The 15,601-nt window shown below is 44.3% G+C and overlaps 1 protein-coding gene across 4 annotated transcripts in view; it reads right to left on the reverse strand.

Moving 5' to 3' along the window:
- rassf7a (Ras association domain family member 7a) overlaps nucleotides 1-15,601 on the reverse strand; it is a 28,478-nt gene that overhangs the window by 10,070 nt on the left and 2,807 nt on the right. The window contains exons 1-2 of one of the 4 annotated variants that reach the window (XM_018765759.2): nucleotides 13,265-13,486; nucleotides 6,226-6,314 (exon numbers count right to left, since the gene is read on the reverse strand). The gene's annotated coding sequence lies outside the window, so the exon portion shown is untranslated. Of the gene's footprint in view, nucleotides 1-6,225; nucleotides 6,535-13,264; nucleotides 13,487-15,601 lie in introns of those variants that run through there. The other 3 variants (XM_018765757.2, XM_018765758.2, XM_018765760.2) reach the window with 3 other exon arrangements.

A 15,601-nucleotide genomic window follows, 5' to 3' on the forward strand; every position in this document is an offset into this window, starting at 1 on the left:
CCTATTTCCAGCAAAACACCCCTTTCCGAAACCTGCCCTTACAGCCATTTAGCTAAACTTATCGTGTCCGTATGAGTCTGATATTGAGGCCATGTGCGCACTACCAGCTGCCAGCATGTCAAATTTACAGCTGTGTAGCTGTGCATCCACTACATTTCTCACATCAGAGGCCACCACTGACTCCTGTTAATCCCGTAAAATTTGGGAACATTCGTTTTTCTAACGCATGCAGGTTGCTAATTAGGCCAAATGGCCATTCCAGACTCGCTGTAAATTAACTGTGTCATGCATAATTCATTTCCCAGCACATTCATCTGACACATTTTCACGCAAATGCAAAACGGCCTGGAATATCTTACCACAAGCAGTCCGGTGCCAACCCCCCTGCAAGAAACCAATTGAAGCTCCGGGGCAAATTGTCTCCCTCCCTGCGTCTCCGATACAAGCACAAACGACTCCTCTCCTCTTTCTGCTCCCAATTTGCTTTTATGAGTTAACGCTTGACAATGTGAGCATAAATGAGGAGTCATAGCATGAATCAAAAGGATCCATTAACTGCAAGACAATTACTGCAACATCCTGCTGAAGGGACTGGTGTGCTCCTGTGAAGCCCCAGCCCAGTCCTGACACAGGAATCACTCTAAGTGCTGCTGAGTGTACCAAGTCACCCATGTGTCACCCATGTGCCTCCCATGACTTGGCTGTCCTTCATCCGTGTTCTGCATCCTTTGGGCTGACTCATCGTTTGCCGAGCGGGTGACCAAGTGTTGAAGTTAGAGCGCTTCTACACCTCACCTGCCTTGTCTCCCCTCCCACACCTCGCCTCAAGTGCTGAGCAGCAGCACTGGACGGTGCAACTGTGCAGGACTCCAATGCTCATTCCCAGAGAGTAAACACAGACCAAAGGCTTGCATGTGTTACTTTTTCACATTTGCACACTCACCAGTTCATGACTCATTTGTTGTAGTGAGGCCACTAACTGGTGACGGGTCACTTTGTCTCCAAGAGGAGGTCAATTAAGGTTCCCAACCAACAAGTCAGCTTATGGGCAGGCCTTGAGATTCTTCCATTAATAAGATGGAGGTACAGAGACGGGGTAATAGACACCATGTCACACACCCTGGGATCATTATTCAGGGCTGGCAGACACGTGACCTGCGGAACCACTGCCTCCATGAAACAGAATGGCACCTTCCAGGAAAAGAGTAATGCGACCCTGGCGAGAGCCGTGTTGGAAGATGGTGTTGAGGGGCTGGGATAAGGCTGGGTGCTGATCCCAGTGACACTGTCAGCATCCACCACCTACCATAGTCTGAGCACTTTTTAAAAACCAGTGACTTCACCCCAACTCAAAACACCACACAGGAAAAGTGGGCAACTGAAGCCAACCCAAAGCCTGTGGTTAAAGCAGGAATTATAAAACCACCCTGGTGATTAACGCAGTAAAAGTGCAGACATGGATGTTGCTACCACCACTGAGTCAATGTGATACACTTGTGTGATGACAGGGTCAGGTGCAGGGTGTAACATCATTATCCAGGCCAGTGTTCATTGATTCAACCCTCTGACAAAGAAGCCGCTGTTTCAAACCGAGTTACTGAAGCCCATTCATTCTTCCAGGCTGGAGTGTCCCGACAGGACTGGACACAGCTGCAAAGTGGACACACTGCTAGGCCCCAGTCTGCGATTCACATGCAGAAAGGAGGGTTTGGCTCTCAGCCACACCTTGTCATAGGTCTCCGCTGTCCTACATGGTCCCCATTCTTGCCAAAGAAGCAAGGCAAGCTGAGTACCTGTTTGGGGTTAATTACACACACACACACACACACACACACACACACACACACACACTTTCAGAACCGCTTGTCCCATACGGGGTCACAGGGAACCGGAGCCTACCCGGCAACTCAGGGCGTAAGGCCGGAGAGGGAGGGGACACACCCAGGACGGGACGCCAGTCCATCACAAGGCACCCCAAGCGGGACTTGAACCCCAGACCCACCGGAGAGCAGGACTGTGGTCCAACCCACTGCGCCACCGCGCCACCGCGCCCCCTCGGGTTAATTACAGAGCTTCCTCTAGACACCCTTACTGAGGTAGCAAGTCAGCATTCAACAAGCACATTTGTGACTGGCCTTGAGAGTAAAAGGCTTCCAATTAAAGTCCCAGGGAAGAGCTGCTTTTGTGCTATCAGGGTCTGCCATTCACCCAAATTTCTCCAGAACTACACGCTACATATGTCGATTTGTATAAAAAGATCTGTTGAGCTGCACGGGGGTTTGTTCTGCAGATATTATTCAGTGAGAAGCAGTGGCCCGCGTTGCCGTTCAGCTCAATAGGCTTTGTGTCCTTGGGGGAACAATGACATGGGACAACTCAATCTCTTGGGAACAGAGCCTCTTCTGGGCACTGTATTTGTTTGTGCTCTTTCCTCCATCCACTGTGTTTACACAGTGCTTCATTCAGGCTCCCTGTGCCACGGCCGCAGGGGCAACAAAAGCCGCAGCTCATTAGTAATTTAGCAATCCCTTTCAGTTGGTCACCATCATCAGCAGTTCAGAACGGGGTTTTTTTTGTATGCTGTTGTGATGTGCTCCCAGACGATTTAATGACAAACACTAGAGCAAATTAAATTGGCTTGGTCTTGAGTAATAAATAACTTTGGAATGCAGAGTCTGAAGAAACAATTATAGTCACACACCGATCTCATTGAAGGGCACATAGCTGCAGTGGGCAGGACAGTAATAGTATGAGGAACCACCCCAAACTCACAGTAAAAGGCTCCAAGGAGGCATGGCACTGTGACTAAATAAATGTTTCAGCACATGGGTATTACATTCCACAGCATCCTCAGCGACTCCTCACTGACAGTTGCTTCTGCAACTTACTGGGAGTTTTGAAAGCAGATGAAAGAAGCGGCAGCAAACTGCGCTTTCCGTTTACAAATCAACTTTCCACTCAGGAAACTGTCCCAACTCGGCAAACTGCCATCTCTCATCGGGTTAGAGCTCCAATTAACGCAGCATCCCTGACTTAGCGCTGATGAGGCATCTCGCTGTGAGAGCCATCAGCTGCTAACCTAATCATAAGGGTTTCCCTCCCATGTTTCTCAGTTGTAATTTCTTAATAGAGTGGTGAGCTGTAGTCAGTGCCTATTCAAATCCCAAGAGAGAAAGTGCTTTTGTGCCTTTGAGAACAAGGAGGGGGAAGATGGGAGACTGCAGGTCTTACACAGTGAACAGAAGAACACAAGGTAAGCCTCAAGGTCCCATCTAGGACAAACTACTTACCTGTCACTCCTCCCCAGAAACATAGTGATTCCAAATAAGACATCTGTAATTCTATTGTATTTAATCTTTTCACAAACCACTAAAGCATGGTAGCTTGTGTACAGTGACCTTTAAGGCAACCGGGTACAGAGGGAAGGCATACAGATGTAGACAGGTGTTGACAGGTCTAAAATCTGCTGCTGGTGACAGGTGTGTTCCACCATACATTTTTGTGTGTGAGACATTAAACACACAGCTCTCCAGAGGTAGTCCTTTCAGCAGGAGGGGATCCTTGCGTCTCTTAATCCTTTGAGCATTAAGTTAGCCACTTATCCGTATTTGGGATATTTCTCTGCTTCCTGCAAAGCTAGAGAGGCACAGCACACATCGTGCCTGAAGTGTACACCTTTATGCCAAGGAAGTCAGTTGCTGCTTACCATTAAACAAACAAAACAAAAACAAGGCACTTATCCTAAATTGCTCCAGTATAAAGTAACATACTGTATAAATGGGTAAATCACTAAAGTTAGCGTAACACTAAGTTGCTTTGGAGAATACCGTCAACTAAAAAAATGAAATTATATTACCATCAGCTCTGGAAAACAATTAACAAAATGACATTTACTTGGTCATTTACTAATTTTTCAGTATATTTCCCAAGACTCATTTCTGGAATCTGGAATTTGAACCTTCAGCATTTTGACCAAAGTCTAGTTCAATAAGCACAATGGTTCCAAGTCATCTCTTCACCCTGGACAGCAGTAACAGGGTCTGCCCTTGGCAAACAAAACACGGTGGAAGAAGGGCCGATATGTGAGCACATGGCATACGTGTTTTGACGTCGCTCACCTTCAGGGATGAGATGATGATTCAAACTCCAAACACTGTGAGGAACATCCATTGCAAAACTACAGCAGAGGTAGTACATAGAAGAGTACATAGCTTGAAGACATAAAGGCATTCCACACTACACTGAGTCAGTGACACAACACACAGCTCAGAGAAACAGGGATGTTTCCGACCGAGGAGACTACATCTCAACATGGCTGAGTCTGGATGATATTTTTAGCGAAAAGGGTTGGTGACAACCACAGGACCCTCAACCTCTGTAATTAAGGAATGATCAGAAGAACCCTGCCCTCTCCTCCTCCAGCCAGGGCACCAGAGGTTCCCCTCTCAAAATGCATGATGGGTCCCAGTCCAGGGAAAGGGTGTGTATTTGTGGGCCTTTAGGTTTTGGCCAAGCCCTTGAGCCACTGTAGCACAGATTTTTCTCACTTGGGAGAAACTTTCTGAGGGTGCTAAAAGATGTGGAAAACACATTCACACTGAGTATTTCCCAACGAAGATCTTTCTGACTTTCTGGCTCATGGATACTGTGCTCAACAACTGTTAAACGTTTCAAAGTGTTCCTGAGATATTTGTCGACAAACGTAGAAGAATAATTTTCAGACGTGAATTTCAGCGAAAAATAAGAACATAATTGGATCACGGGGCCACAAATGGCTTTTTTAAGTCCCTAGAGATATTTTGTCAGGAAATGAATGGTCCATTTTATCATAAACTCCAACAGCTTGGAGGCAATTTAAAGAATGAGGATATTGGTGCCCTCAAACACCCAGAAGTCAAGCCTGGGTTTCCAGCACCAACAGTAACAAAAACTCTAGAGTCACTGAGAAACCTCTGTAGGGTTTCAGTTTCTCACCGGATCAGAATGTTCTACAAGTTTACAACACACACAATGGCATGACTAACATCCTTAGTGGATTCAATGCTGGTGGAAAGACAAACTTCCGTGGACATGACAAACTTCAGTTCACTTTAGCTAATACTAAAGCAGCACTATCTATATAACCATCACACCAGCTATTCATCTGAACTATAGAAAAGCAGAGAAGGAAACCCCATCTTTCATTCCCAAGCTTGTTTGCTCACTGAATAACTTCCTCTCTGTTGTAAATACATATGAAAACATCCTTTTCTGTTCTGAGGAATTGCATTTCCTCTGGCGAATTCAGCCTTCATGACCAGAGGAGAGGGTGAATTTATCTGTGAGGAGTTGAGAGTGGACCCAGTCGAGTCCCCCCCAGAGTTGTGTCACTCTACGTTGAGCTGAAAGAGGGTTGCAAAGTTCAACGGGCCATGATGAACCCACTGTGACAATGAACTCCAGCTCTGCCTACTTGCCAGTTGAGGGGCCATGCAATGAGAAGTAAGAAAGTGGAAACCATTGTTGGGGAAAACTTTACAAGGCTGAATTTCCAGAATGCAAAAAAACCTAATAAAATAAATGATCTCCCAGTGAACACAAAACACAGGTGGCTTGCAATTCTGAGATGGATTCCTTACTCAGCACAGCAGATCAGGAGAGAACTTACATGTGTTTGTATGTAACAGAAACAGCTGACTCAAAACCTTCTCAGCTTAACTTAGAAAAGACTGGCAGCTCAAAGTAACAGCCTTCAAACATAAACAAACTGCAGAACATTTTCTAAATGTTTCTTTGCCTAAAATCACAGGGGTAGCTGTGAGCTTAACACAAAACAGTTTGAAATACTCGAGAGGAAACAAACACAGCAATCGTTCTCATTTTAGGAGATAAGGAATAAAGCATTAAGATTTTCTAAGGGGGTCTTGACTTAATCAAAAATAGTCATGTAAAGTAAAGGCTGCAGAAAGCATAATGCCCTGGAAAGATGAGATTTTATTCTTGAAAGCAGCTCACATGAAGCATTGTGTGTGGCAATATGGGAGCAGGAGCCGGGTGAAACAGAAGAGCAGTGTTTTGAAAGTGTAGTCTCAACCACAGGCTAAGGAGCAACAGGTTGATTTAAAGTCACAGCCAACCACTGTTCTTCGGTGGCACTGGAAACACAACAGACCGGCTGCAATCCGGCTGAGCTCAGCATGGCTGTCACCCACGCCAGGAAGCTCGGGGGGGGGTGTTTCTGCTTACCTGCTGTTGAAATGTCCTTTTGCTTGAAGCTCCCGTTTCTCCTTTCAGCGGTACGGGTGGATAAGTTCCTGAAAGCAGGTCCCGGGCGTCTTGAGAAGGAGAGAGAGAAGGGGGATGAGCGTGACTGGAAGCCAGGTCCTGGGTGCGAGTGATAAAGCAGTAGGGGTGAGGGTGAGCTCCTCACCTCTGGAATGCGGCCTCCTTGTAAGCGGCTTGCAAATGAACTGCCGAGAGGCCAGGGATATGAGTCTCCCGCTCTCCCTCACTTGCTCTATCTCAACCGCCCCACCCGGCCTCACTCCACTGACACGCCGAACACCTCCCCCTCTCCAGGTAGGAGTGTCCTTCTCTCCCTCTCTTTTTCTTTCCGTCCCTCCCTCCCTATTTCTCAACAGTCAGGCGATCTTGTGACAGTCCCTGAGGAGCTGGTGAAGTACAAGCCCTATGTGTCCCATCTGTGCCACCCCTGAAGGGTAAGCAGTAGGGGAGTGGGGGGCAGGGGGCATGACTGCAGGCAGACAGCCGGTTACATAACTCTGTAACCTGAGCAGAGCGGTTCTCAGGTGTAGACCTGCTGTCCTCTTATCTCGGGTGCACCTGACTATGCAAATAGCCCAAGATATGTCAGATGGGCACTTCCTGGATGAGGTCATCTCTGTCACCCGTATGCTAATGTTGGGCAGGTCAGTCTCACTCTGGGGTGAAACCTGCAATGGTAGGCGAGCAATTGTGTAGGTGTGTGTTCGGCGTTGTCATGGTTTTGTTTTGTGTTGGAGTGACTGAAGTCGGAGAAGTGAATATCGCAGGCCACATTTCAGGTCACACGATTCCACAAGGACACCACACACAAAGGCGCAACAGCATGAAACCTCTATGGGGTACATGGGTTCTAGGACAAAGTGCAGACAAACAGACCTGGTTTCTGCAGTGCCGTAAAATCCCCCAGGCTCTCGCGTATGCAAAACAAATGCTGCTAAACACGCTGTCAGCCTAACATCAGCCTAAATCACACAGAGGAAATAAACAGCAGTGCATAACTTTGGTCCATAGTGCCTGATTGACACCTGGAAAATAGGTGAGGTGACACACATACACGTGAGGTCATGTGCACAGCCTACTGCCCCTGAGGACCAGAGCTGTGGATCTCAGTATTATGAACAGTGTCTTCAAAGTAATATTACATGTTTCATCACTTTTAGAACCTCACAGGAACAACCGTGATGTTACACCCTGACTTAACAGCAGTGTACCATCCCTCAACCACCAACCTGTCGCTTAGCACTCAGTACACTGTCAGTGACCTATCAGAACCTGACACAAAAGGGGAACACTGGGTGGCAGAGGAAAGCCCCGGAAATTCAGTTTATTGATTGCGGTGGCAGGAATGAGAAATTAGAAAGTGCTACAGAGAAGTGCATGGAGAAGCGAAAACACAGAGCTCCCCCACAAGGGGACTGCTCATCAGTGTTCGCACAGGCTACCTTTGTTCAGGACAGCCCTGTGAGGTAGCATTCTTCCTAGGGTCATATTAAACTTCACCTCATGTTTTACCCTGTTTTCTCATTTTTATCTAGCGCAATTTTTCCATAATCTTCCAAGTATTTTGACTGCACCCCCTTCAACAGTTAATTCCCTTGTTGCCCCCACCCCCTCCTCAGGTCTCTACTTTGTTCAGCTAAGAGAGAAAACATGTGATAGCTGACACTTCAACATTGCTGCATTTAGAAAAGAAAAGAAAAAAAAAAAAAAACTCCATTCCCAGCTACCCAGCAGCACACAGAAAACCTTGTAAATCCTTCCTTTAGATAACCTCATGACTGCATTCATTCATCTGCCATATTTCTAATGAAGGACCAAAAAAAAAAAAAAAAAAAAAAAATCGCACAGCGCAGTAAGCCAACTATAATTCCTCTTTGAGTAACACAGGAAGAAGGTGGTATCATACAAAGATATGACAAACAGACAATATCTTCTTGGCAGTACCTCAATAGTGGGCCTCATTGTGATCGACTACAAAGGCGGCCTCATTGTTGCATATTATGTGAATGACTTAAATAGAAGGTAGTAAGTATTGATGTTGGCTCCCCCACTGGGAGCTTGCTGACATCCCCCTGCATCATGAAGATATAGAACATCGTCTAACAGGTCAGAACAAAACGCATGAAGATCAGCATTTGGACCAACTTCAGAGTTTCTTTCCTTTACATCTTAAACTTGCCGCATCTTTAGAATAAGACAAGATTGTTACGCCTTGTTTATTCCACAAATGTATAAAAATAACTTCACTGTGTCATTACAGTCCCCAGATTACTATAGGCTACACTTCATGTGTCATCAGGACAAACGGTACAGTTTTTAATTGGATAATAACAGGGGTTTCACTTAAGTATAGCTTGGCCTACAGTGACAAAATAAAGAAATTCTTTGTTTTTTCAAAGAAACCTGGCCAAACTAAATCTCTGTTGTGCTCCACTTACATGTATAATTTAACTTTGTTTTACCATAACTATAAAAAAAAAAAAAAGATTAGTTTGCTTTTGATTGCTGGCACTTTTTAGGGTTTTGACTGGGCTTGTTCTTTGGCGATACCATTTCTAATTCATAAAAAGATTGAATAAACGTACTCTGAAAATCTGATAAAAAATAAAGTAAAAGTACTGTATATGTGACTTTAAGAGTAGGACAGTAAACATGATAATGCAGCTACAAAAAAAGAGAGGTTTCCCTGAAAACTAGTAAAACTCTTCTGAGGTGTCAGTACAGAAGATGGAGGAGAATTAATATTATTTACTGACTGAGCTTACATTTTTCTCCAAAGTGACTTCTCATGTTAGATTTGAACACTAAGTACTTTGATCAAGAATATTATAGCAAGAGGGATTTGAACCCAGCTTCTCCAATCAGAAGGCACCAGGTCTAACCCTAACTACATTTGCAGAAGCAACAGGATGGAGGCCTCCGTATCTGACCCATGCTGGGTACATGGATGAGTTCATGGCGGGCCAAGCATCACCCGCCAGCATGCTTCACAAGGTAAACACATTCTGGACCTCAGTCCCAGACAACCCCCGCAGTTCAGAAACACTTGGTCTGGCAGAGGACTGCCGAGTGTGGTCTGGCTAAGCTTCAAGCATTTCTCTAAGAGGATTGCTTCCCTTCAAGCGAACAATCGAGTTTCTGGGTTGCAGGTCCTTGGCCTCCCTAGTTCAAAGGGTTTGGTTTCAACTCAGATGGGATCTCAGTAAAACAGCCAGTTTCTGGTTAGAGGGAACTGGGTGTGACCCTTTACACAGACCCCATTAAATAAGGGGGTCATGCACATCCCCACTGGCTAAATACAGACAATCAAAAGCAACAGACACCTAAAGATGGCACAGCACGGATTTATGGGACGAAAGAACTGGACTACAATGGCCCTGCGTGATGATGGATGAGAAGGCATCCAGCAGCGGGGAAACAATGTAGTTCCACTCACCGGTCACGCTTGTGGAAGCAGCTCAACTCAGCCTTGGGGGGTTTTAGGCTATTGTGACAAAGATCAGGAAGTCTGGGTTTGGAAAAGTGACCCAGCAGGTGTATGGCACTGAAAAGGCCTTTAAGAATGAAGCACTTGAAACCTAGACCATCATCTCTACCCCTAGACACCTCCACCTTCATTTCAAGGCTAGCTTCTCTCTCTCTCTCTCTCTCTCTCTCTCCTGTCACATTAGTAACTTTAAAACATTATCCAAACACCAGAGGAAACAAAGAACTTTAAACTCAGAACTTCCACTCCTGCTAAACACTTCACGGCTCAGCTTGCCGTTACACCAATGAGCTACAACCAAATGCTGAAAATGAAAATACTCAGAATGCACTCCCCTCACCTGGCTGAGGGAGCTAAGAGGTACAGGAGGCCTAATAAACCCTTGGATACCTGGCATTTGGCTGAGCCTAAAGTTAGGAAATTACAGCCCAAGCAGCAAACACTTAGCATATGAAAGGGGATTAAGAAAACAATGCAGTGGACGCAAAACAAAATAGCAGAAGGTGGGGGCCTGAAACCAGCAACCTCCTTGTAGTTCTGGAGCCACAGTCCAAGCAGGAATTTCAGGACCGTTTAGAGGTGACATCACAGAATAGACGTCCAACACTGGATTTGCGATGACGTCCCCGAGAATGCAGGCAGTGCCTGCTAGGCCGGGTGTGATGTCATCCCCCTTGGGATGCAGTAGTTCCTGTTCCCCGGCTGTCTCCCTCATCAGCTCTCTGTTCTGGCTTTACCACTGGTTTTACTATGCTTGACTGCAGACTTGATCAGAAAAATCCCCACATATTATTATTTATTCAGTTTTCCAAAGCGGTTTACCGTGTGAGGTTTGTACACAAAGCGACTTTACAATGAGTTACCAATTTATACAGCAGGGTATCATTTACTGGAGCAAATCAGAGTAACTACCTTGATGAAGGCTACTACAGCAGGAGTGGGGACTCAAAGGACCTTGCAAAGTGACAGCTCCAACTAATACATCACCTGCTGGATCACATGGTACACACAGAATATGCCAGACAGTATCTGATCAATGTACGTTACAGCACAGTTCAGCATAAAGTTTAGATGAGCTGGTGGGTCTCAAACTGTAGCTTAACTCTGTTGGTCTGTATAATATGAACAGGCTGCCTTGTGCCACTTCACAGAGATCAGCAGCACCACTACTGCAGTAAGTGTGGGGTGTTGGGGAAGGCAACGCGTACTAATTAGAGGTCTCAGCAGCACAGCCTGAGGGTGGGGCGGAACATCGTTTTTCCCTTGCAAACATATCGCAGTGACAGACGGAATAGAAGAGATGGGGCGTGCCACAATCAGTGCAACAAGAGAGCAAACATAAACATGACAAGGGGAGCTTTGTTGTTGAGCCCTTGTGATGAACAACTGAGAGGAAAGCCTGGCAGTGTAAGTCTGCAGATAAGGGGCTATTACTCAAACAGCCCTAGAACACATTTCAGATCTGAGGGATTACAAAAACCAATAAATAAAAGGTGATACTTTCCTGCATGGCAACTGATACCAACGTTCCTGGATGCATCTGTAGCTTTGCCAGTAGGGAGAATAATACATATAAAATCCTCCTGTCATAAGAAATGACAGAAAAAAGAAACAATTGCTGCTCTGAAGAATCAGCCTGCAAAGAAAGGTGCTCACCGCTGGGGGGGTAGGTGGCATTTAGATACTGCAACATGATGACATTTTATTTTCCACCATTGAACAAAAAGTACACATACAAAATTGGCTGCTTTTCATGATTGTGTCTTCCACTCCAAAACACAGACAGACATCGGAGATATGCCATATTAGCACTGTGTGATTACTCTTCACTTGACAGTACAGTTAGAGCTATATACCTGAATGGGGCAAGTCAGCTGTTTTTGTTTACTGACCTCTGTGAACTGGGGTAACATCTAACATAATAAATAATACAGGAAGCAAAAACAGCTACCATCCCATTTTTCACTTTAGCCTAGAAATCTATGCAGACTTCAGCAACATCTTATACGATTATTAGCAGAACTGGGTTGCCTCTATGAGATCTAAACCTTGAAAGATAAGATCCGACCCTGCATAATAGCAATCAATATTTTTCCTACAACAGGATTGCAGAGATCCCAGGACAGGCCAAATCTCTGGAAGCAAAATCCAGGTTGAGCAGCCTGATCAAGCAGGTTGCCTATAGGAGTCCAGCTGGAGTGTTTCTGAGGTCAGAGGTCAAGAGGGAAAGCACTGGTCATACAAATATTAGGGAGAGCCAGGGAAAGGAGCAAAATGGGAGGTCATCACTAGCAGGTGTGGAGGAAGAGGTCATGTGTGAAATAAAGTGGGAGACATGGGAGCACAGAAAATAGTGCTGGTGCCTCACATCCTTCTGGGTTCTTTGCTGTTCTCTCCAGGTTTTTTGGTTTTCCCCATAGTCCAAAGACATGTAGTTCAGGTGAATTGGTGATTGGAAATTGCCTGTAGCATGTGAATGTGTGTTACATTGTAACAAATGAGTGATTATTCATACAATGGTAAATGAGTGAATGCTTATAGGAAGTTCAGTATATGCAGAATTTAAGTTCAATTCAATTTATTTTACAGAGCACTCTTCTCACAGAGAAAGAGCGCTAAACAAAAGATCAGAGACATAATACAAATAAAAGGTTGGCTATACATTAAATTACTACAATAACTGTAATTATTAAAGCTGTGCAAAAGCCTGTAAGTTCCCTTGGACAAAAGTGTCAGCTAGATACTAGTTAATAATAATACCTGACAAGTTTGCCAGGGCTACAGGTAGAATCAGCCATCTGGCTGTGAGTAGACATGAGATGCAGTCCTGCGTCATGTTCACATGACCACGTCTACCAGTGCAGCAAATGTTCAGTTCAGATAAGAACCAAACATTTCACAATCCGTTTCCCCCAAAAGTAGTGACACCACACTGGGTCCACAAAGAGAGGCCATAAAAACATCCTGTCGAGTGCCTCATTTAAGCTTCCTTATTTCATTGTACAAAAGTAAAAAAAAAAAAAAACAATCAGTGGCCCTCTTTAAACTTGTCTTCTCTTTTAGAAGACCTGCTGATTTCCTGCTCATTATTTATTCATTTATCAGATGATTTTTTCCAAGGCAACTTAGAACTTTAGATTCATATATTAAGCTACTTACAAATATCTACCCATTTATACAGCAGGGGAATTTTAACCACATGAATTAAGTGCCTCGATCAAGGGTACTACAGCAGGGGATGGCATTTGAATCCGGGTCCTAAGAGTGGAAGGCAATGGCTCTAACCACTATGCTACCTTCCGGTCTATAATCCATAACATTTGAAAAGAGAATAAAAGTATCTTTTAGTCTGAACCTCTACACCTCTGAAAATATCAGTCAAAACTATAGAAGACAACTTTTTCTATATACTCTGATGGTTCCTTCAATAGTCAAGCACACAGAAGCACAGGAAAGGCAGCATGAGGTACAAATGCAACACAGAACAGAAACGTGAAATGTCCACACGCTCACCTTTTCAGAAAGAGTCTGAAGAACAGGCTGGGAAGCCCACGAAGGTGCTAAGAGCGGGATGGAGATAGCAAGCAATCCTTCACCTGGGCAGCAGCATGTGCTCTGGCTATCCTCACAATGATGCAAGAGGGGGGAAAAAGTGAAGTGGGGCCGCCAATCTCTGTCACCTTGGAGACGGATGCTTTTTCAAAGGGGTTAGCCAATAAGAACCCACAGCAATTGTGTTCGCTGAAAAAGCCACGTGACAATCAGGCCGCTATTTGCGCAGAGCTAAAAAAGAAAAAAAAGGGGGGAGCAAAAAGAAGTATGGGCAACTCCCAACAAAAGGGTAGCATAGCAAAGGAAAGCCACAAACCTGCCCTCTGATTCACATTGTTGTTTTTTCTACACTTCACTGCTGGTCAGTGCTGACTTTACCCCCTCTGTTTCAGGTGCCCACCTCTTTCCCACAGTGCAAGCACTGACCTGCGGGCAGCACAGTTACTGCACTCTCTCTCTCTCACTCTTATCAACAGGTGTCGGTATGGCTCACATGGGTTTAGACAGAGTGGAAACCCTATTCTGGACACATTCCCACAGTCACCAAGTCAATAGGACATCACAGCAGACATTGCATGTGTTCAGAGATCGGTGGCAGAACAGGAAGAGCAAAAACCCAGAGGCTATTCTACCTCTAATGTTCATTTCACAAGTAAAAATGTTCTTTATCAAAAACCTCCATTTCATATGTGTTATTATCGTAACACACCTTACAGGAACATTTGCTTCTGCATACTTACTACATGTACATACCAGACATACTTGGAGCTTAAAACATCAGTCCAGCTTGCCTAAAGCATCTATTTAATATTTCTTACCTTGAAAAAGTTAAAGTTTGATTAGACTTCAACCGCCTCTTATAAAGTTCATTAATGAAACAGCAACTCTTTAGCAAACAGTAACTATGAGGAAAAACATAGTTTTAAATCAAGGTTGGTTAGAACAATGAAAACTGACCAGTTCTCGGAAGTATTTTTTAGGACAGAACTTATTAACAGTATTTTTTGTAGAAGTCACCGATACAGATGACATTTTTCCATTACCTTTTGATTTTTTTGAGCGTTACAAGATGTTAGAGTGTTGTGCAGAAAACCATGATTTCATCAATTTTTCCTCTGCACTCAAACTAGAAAACGCTGTTCGTGTGTGGCAGGAATGCAGGAACAATTCGATTGTAAAGATAAAGTCTAACCAGAAGAGAAAACCGGAACAGTACCTTTTTATCATACTGTCATTGCAGGGTTTATGGGTGAGTCACAGCTGATGCCATGATAAGGTTCTCACAGGTGTACAGTGTTCTGTAATAAATGACACATGGAGAAGAACCAACAGCAGTGGACTGTGACTGAAACATCTAAATGCAGGTCTAGGGGAATGTTAGCAAAACAGCTCATCTTAAGCTCTTAAGTCTTCAGCATAAACTTTGTTTTAAGTTTGAACAAAGAGTGAGAAAGAAAAACAGCAAGAGATCTTTCTCTCTCACTCTCAAAACCCATCACTTTTAGACCCATTTCTTTCTAGATCTCTTGACAGTTTGGTAAATTAATCCAGAACCATCTGCCTTGATTATTTATGTATTTGCTATTTGAATGATCTGAACCAGCAACAGGGTGGTATCAGCCACACAAGCTGAACTTTGGAGATCAAGTGCCTGTATCTAAAGCTTTTCATCTATTGTTAATCTAGTTTTGCTGACTTTCAGTTGTATGTCACTTTGGAGAAAAGTGTCTGCTAAATGAATAATTGAAAATGAAAATGTGAACTTTCTAAGCCTCATTCCCCGGTGTCATCCCACTGACATATCGCAACAGGAAAAGGTCCTGTGTGAGTTTGCATGTGCCTGTGTGGGAGTGTTACCAGTGTTTGAGGGAGCGGGCCGTGTTATCTCCAGTTGGTACACAGGCCTTTTTGTGCTTTCTGTCTAGAGAGCAGCTGGACAGATTACTCACTACAGGAGGATCTGGAAGAAGAGGCAGAAACGAGTACAATTGGACACACAAGCTTCGCTATTCCGAAACTGTGACTCCTCCGGAACCCATAGAAAAACTATCAACAAAGCACAAAGGGAAAGAATTCACACCCAGGGATGACACAGTACCAATGGCCTGTGTCTATTGTGCAGTGCTCAGCATAAATCTTATAGTTTAATACTACACGTCAGTGACCCATAAAGACATTTCTTTGTATTAATTTTCAGTTTTACATTATTACTGACTGCACAGCTGGTACATATCAGGTTCTCAGTGTTTGGCAGAAGCAAATTGTGGATAAAAATTCAAATGTCCACATTATTTCAAT

This window comes from Scleropages formosus, chromosome 5 (genome assembly GCF_900964775.1).
Source record: "Scleropages formosus chromosome 5, fSclFor1.1, whole genome shotgun sequence".
In the NCBI taxonomy this organism is placed as follows: domain Eukaryota; kingdom Metazoa; phylum Chordata; class Actinopteri; order Osteoglossiformes; family Osteoglossidae; genus Scleropages; species Scleropages formosus.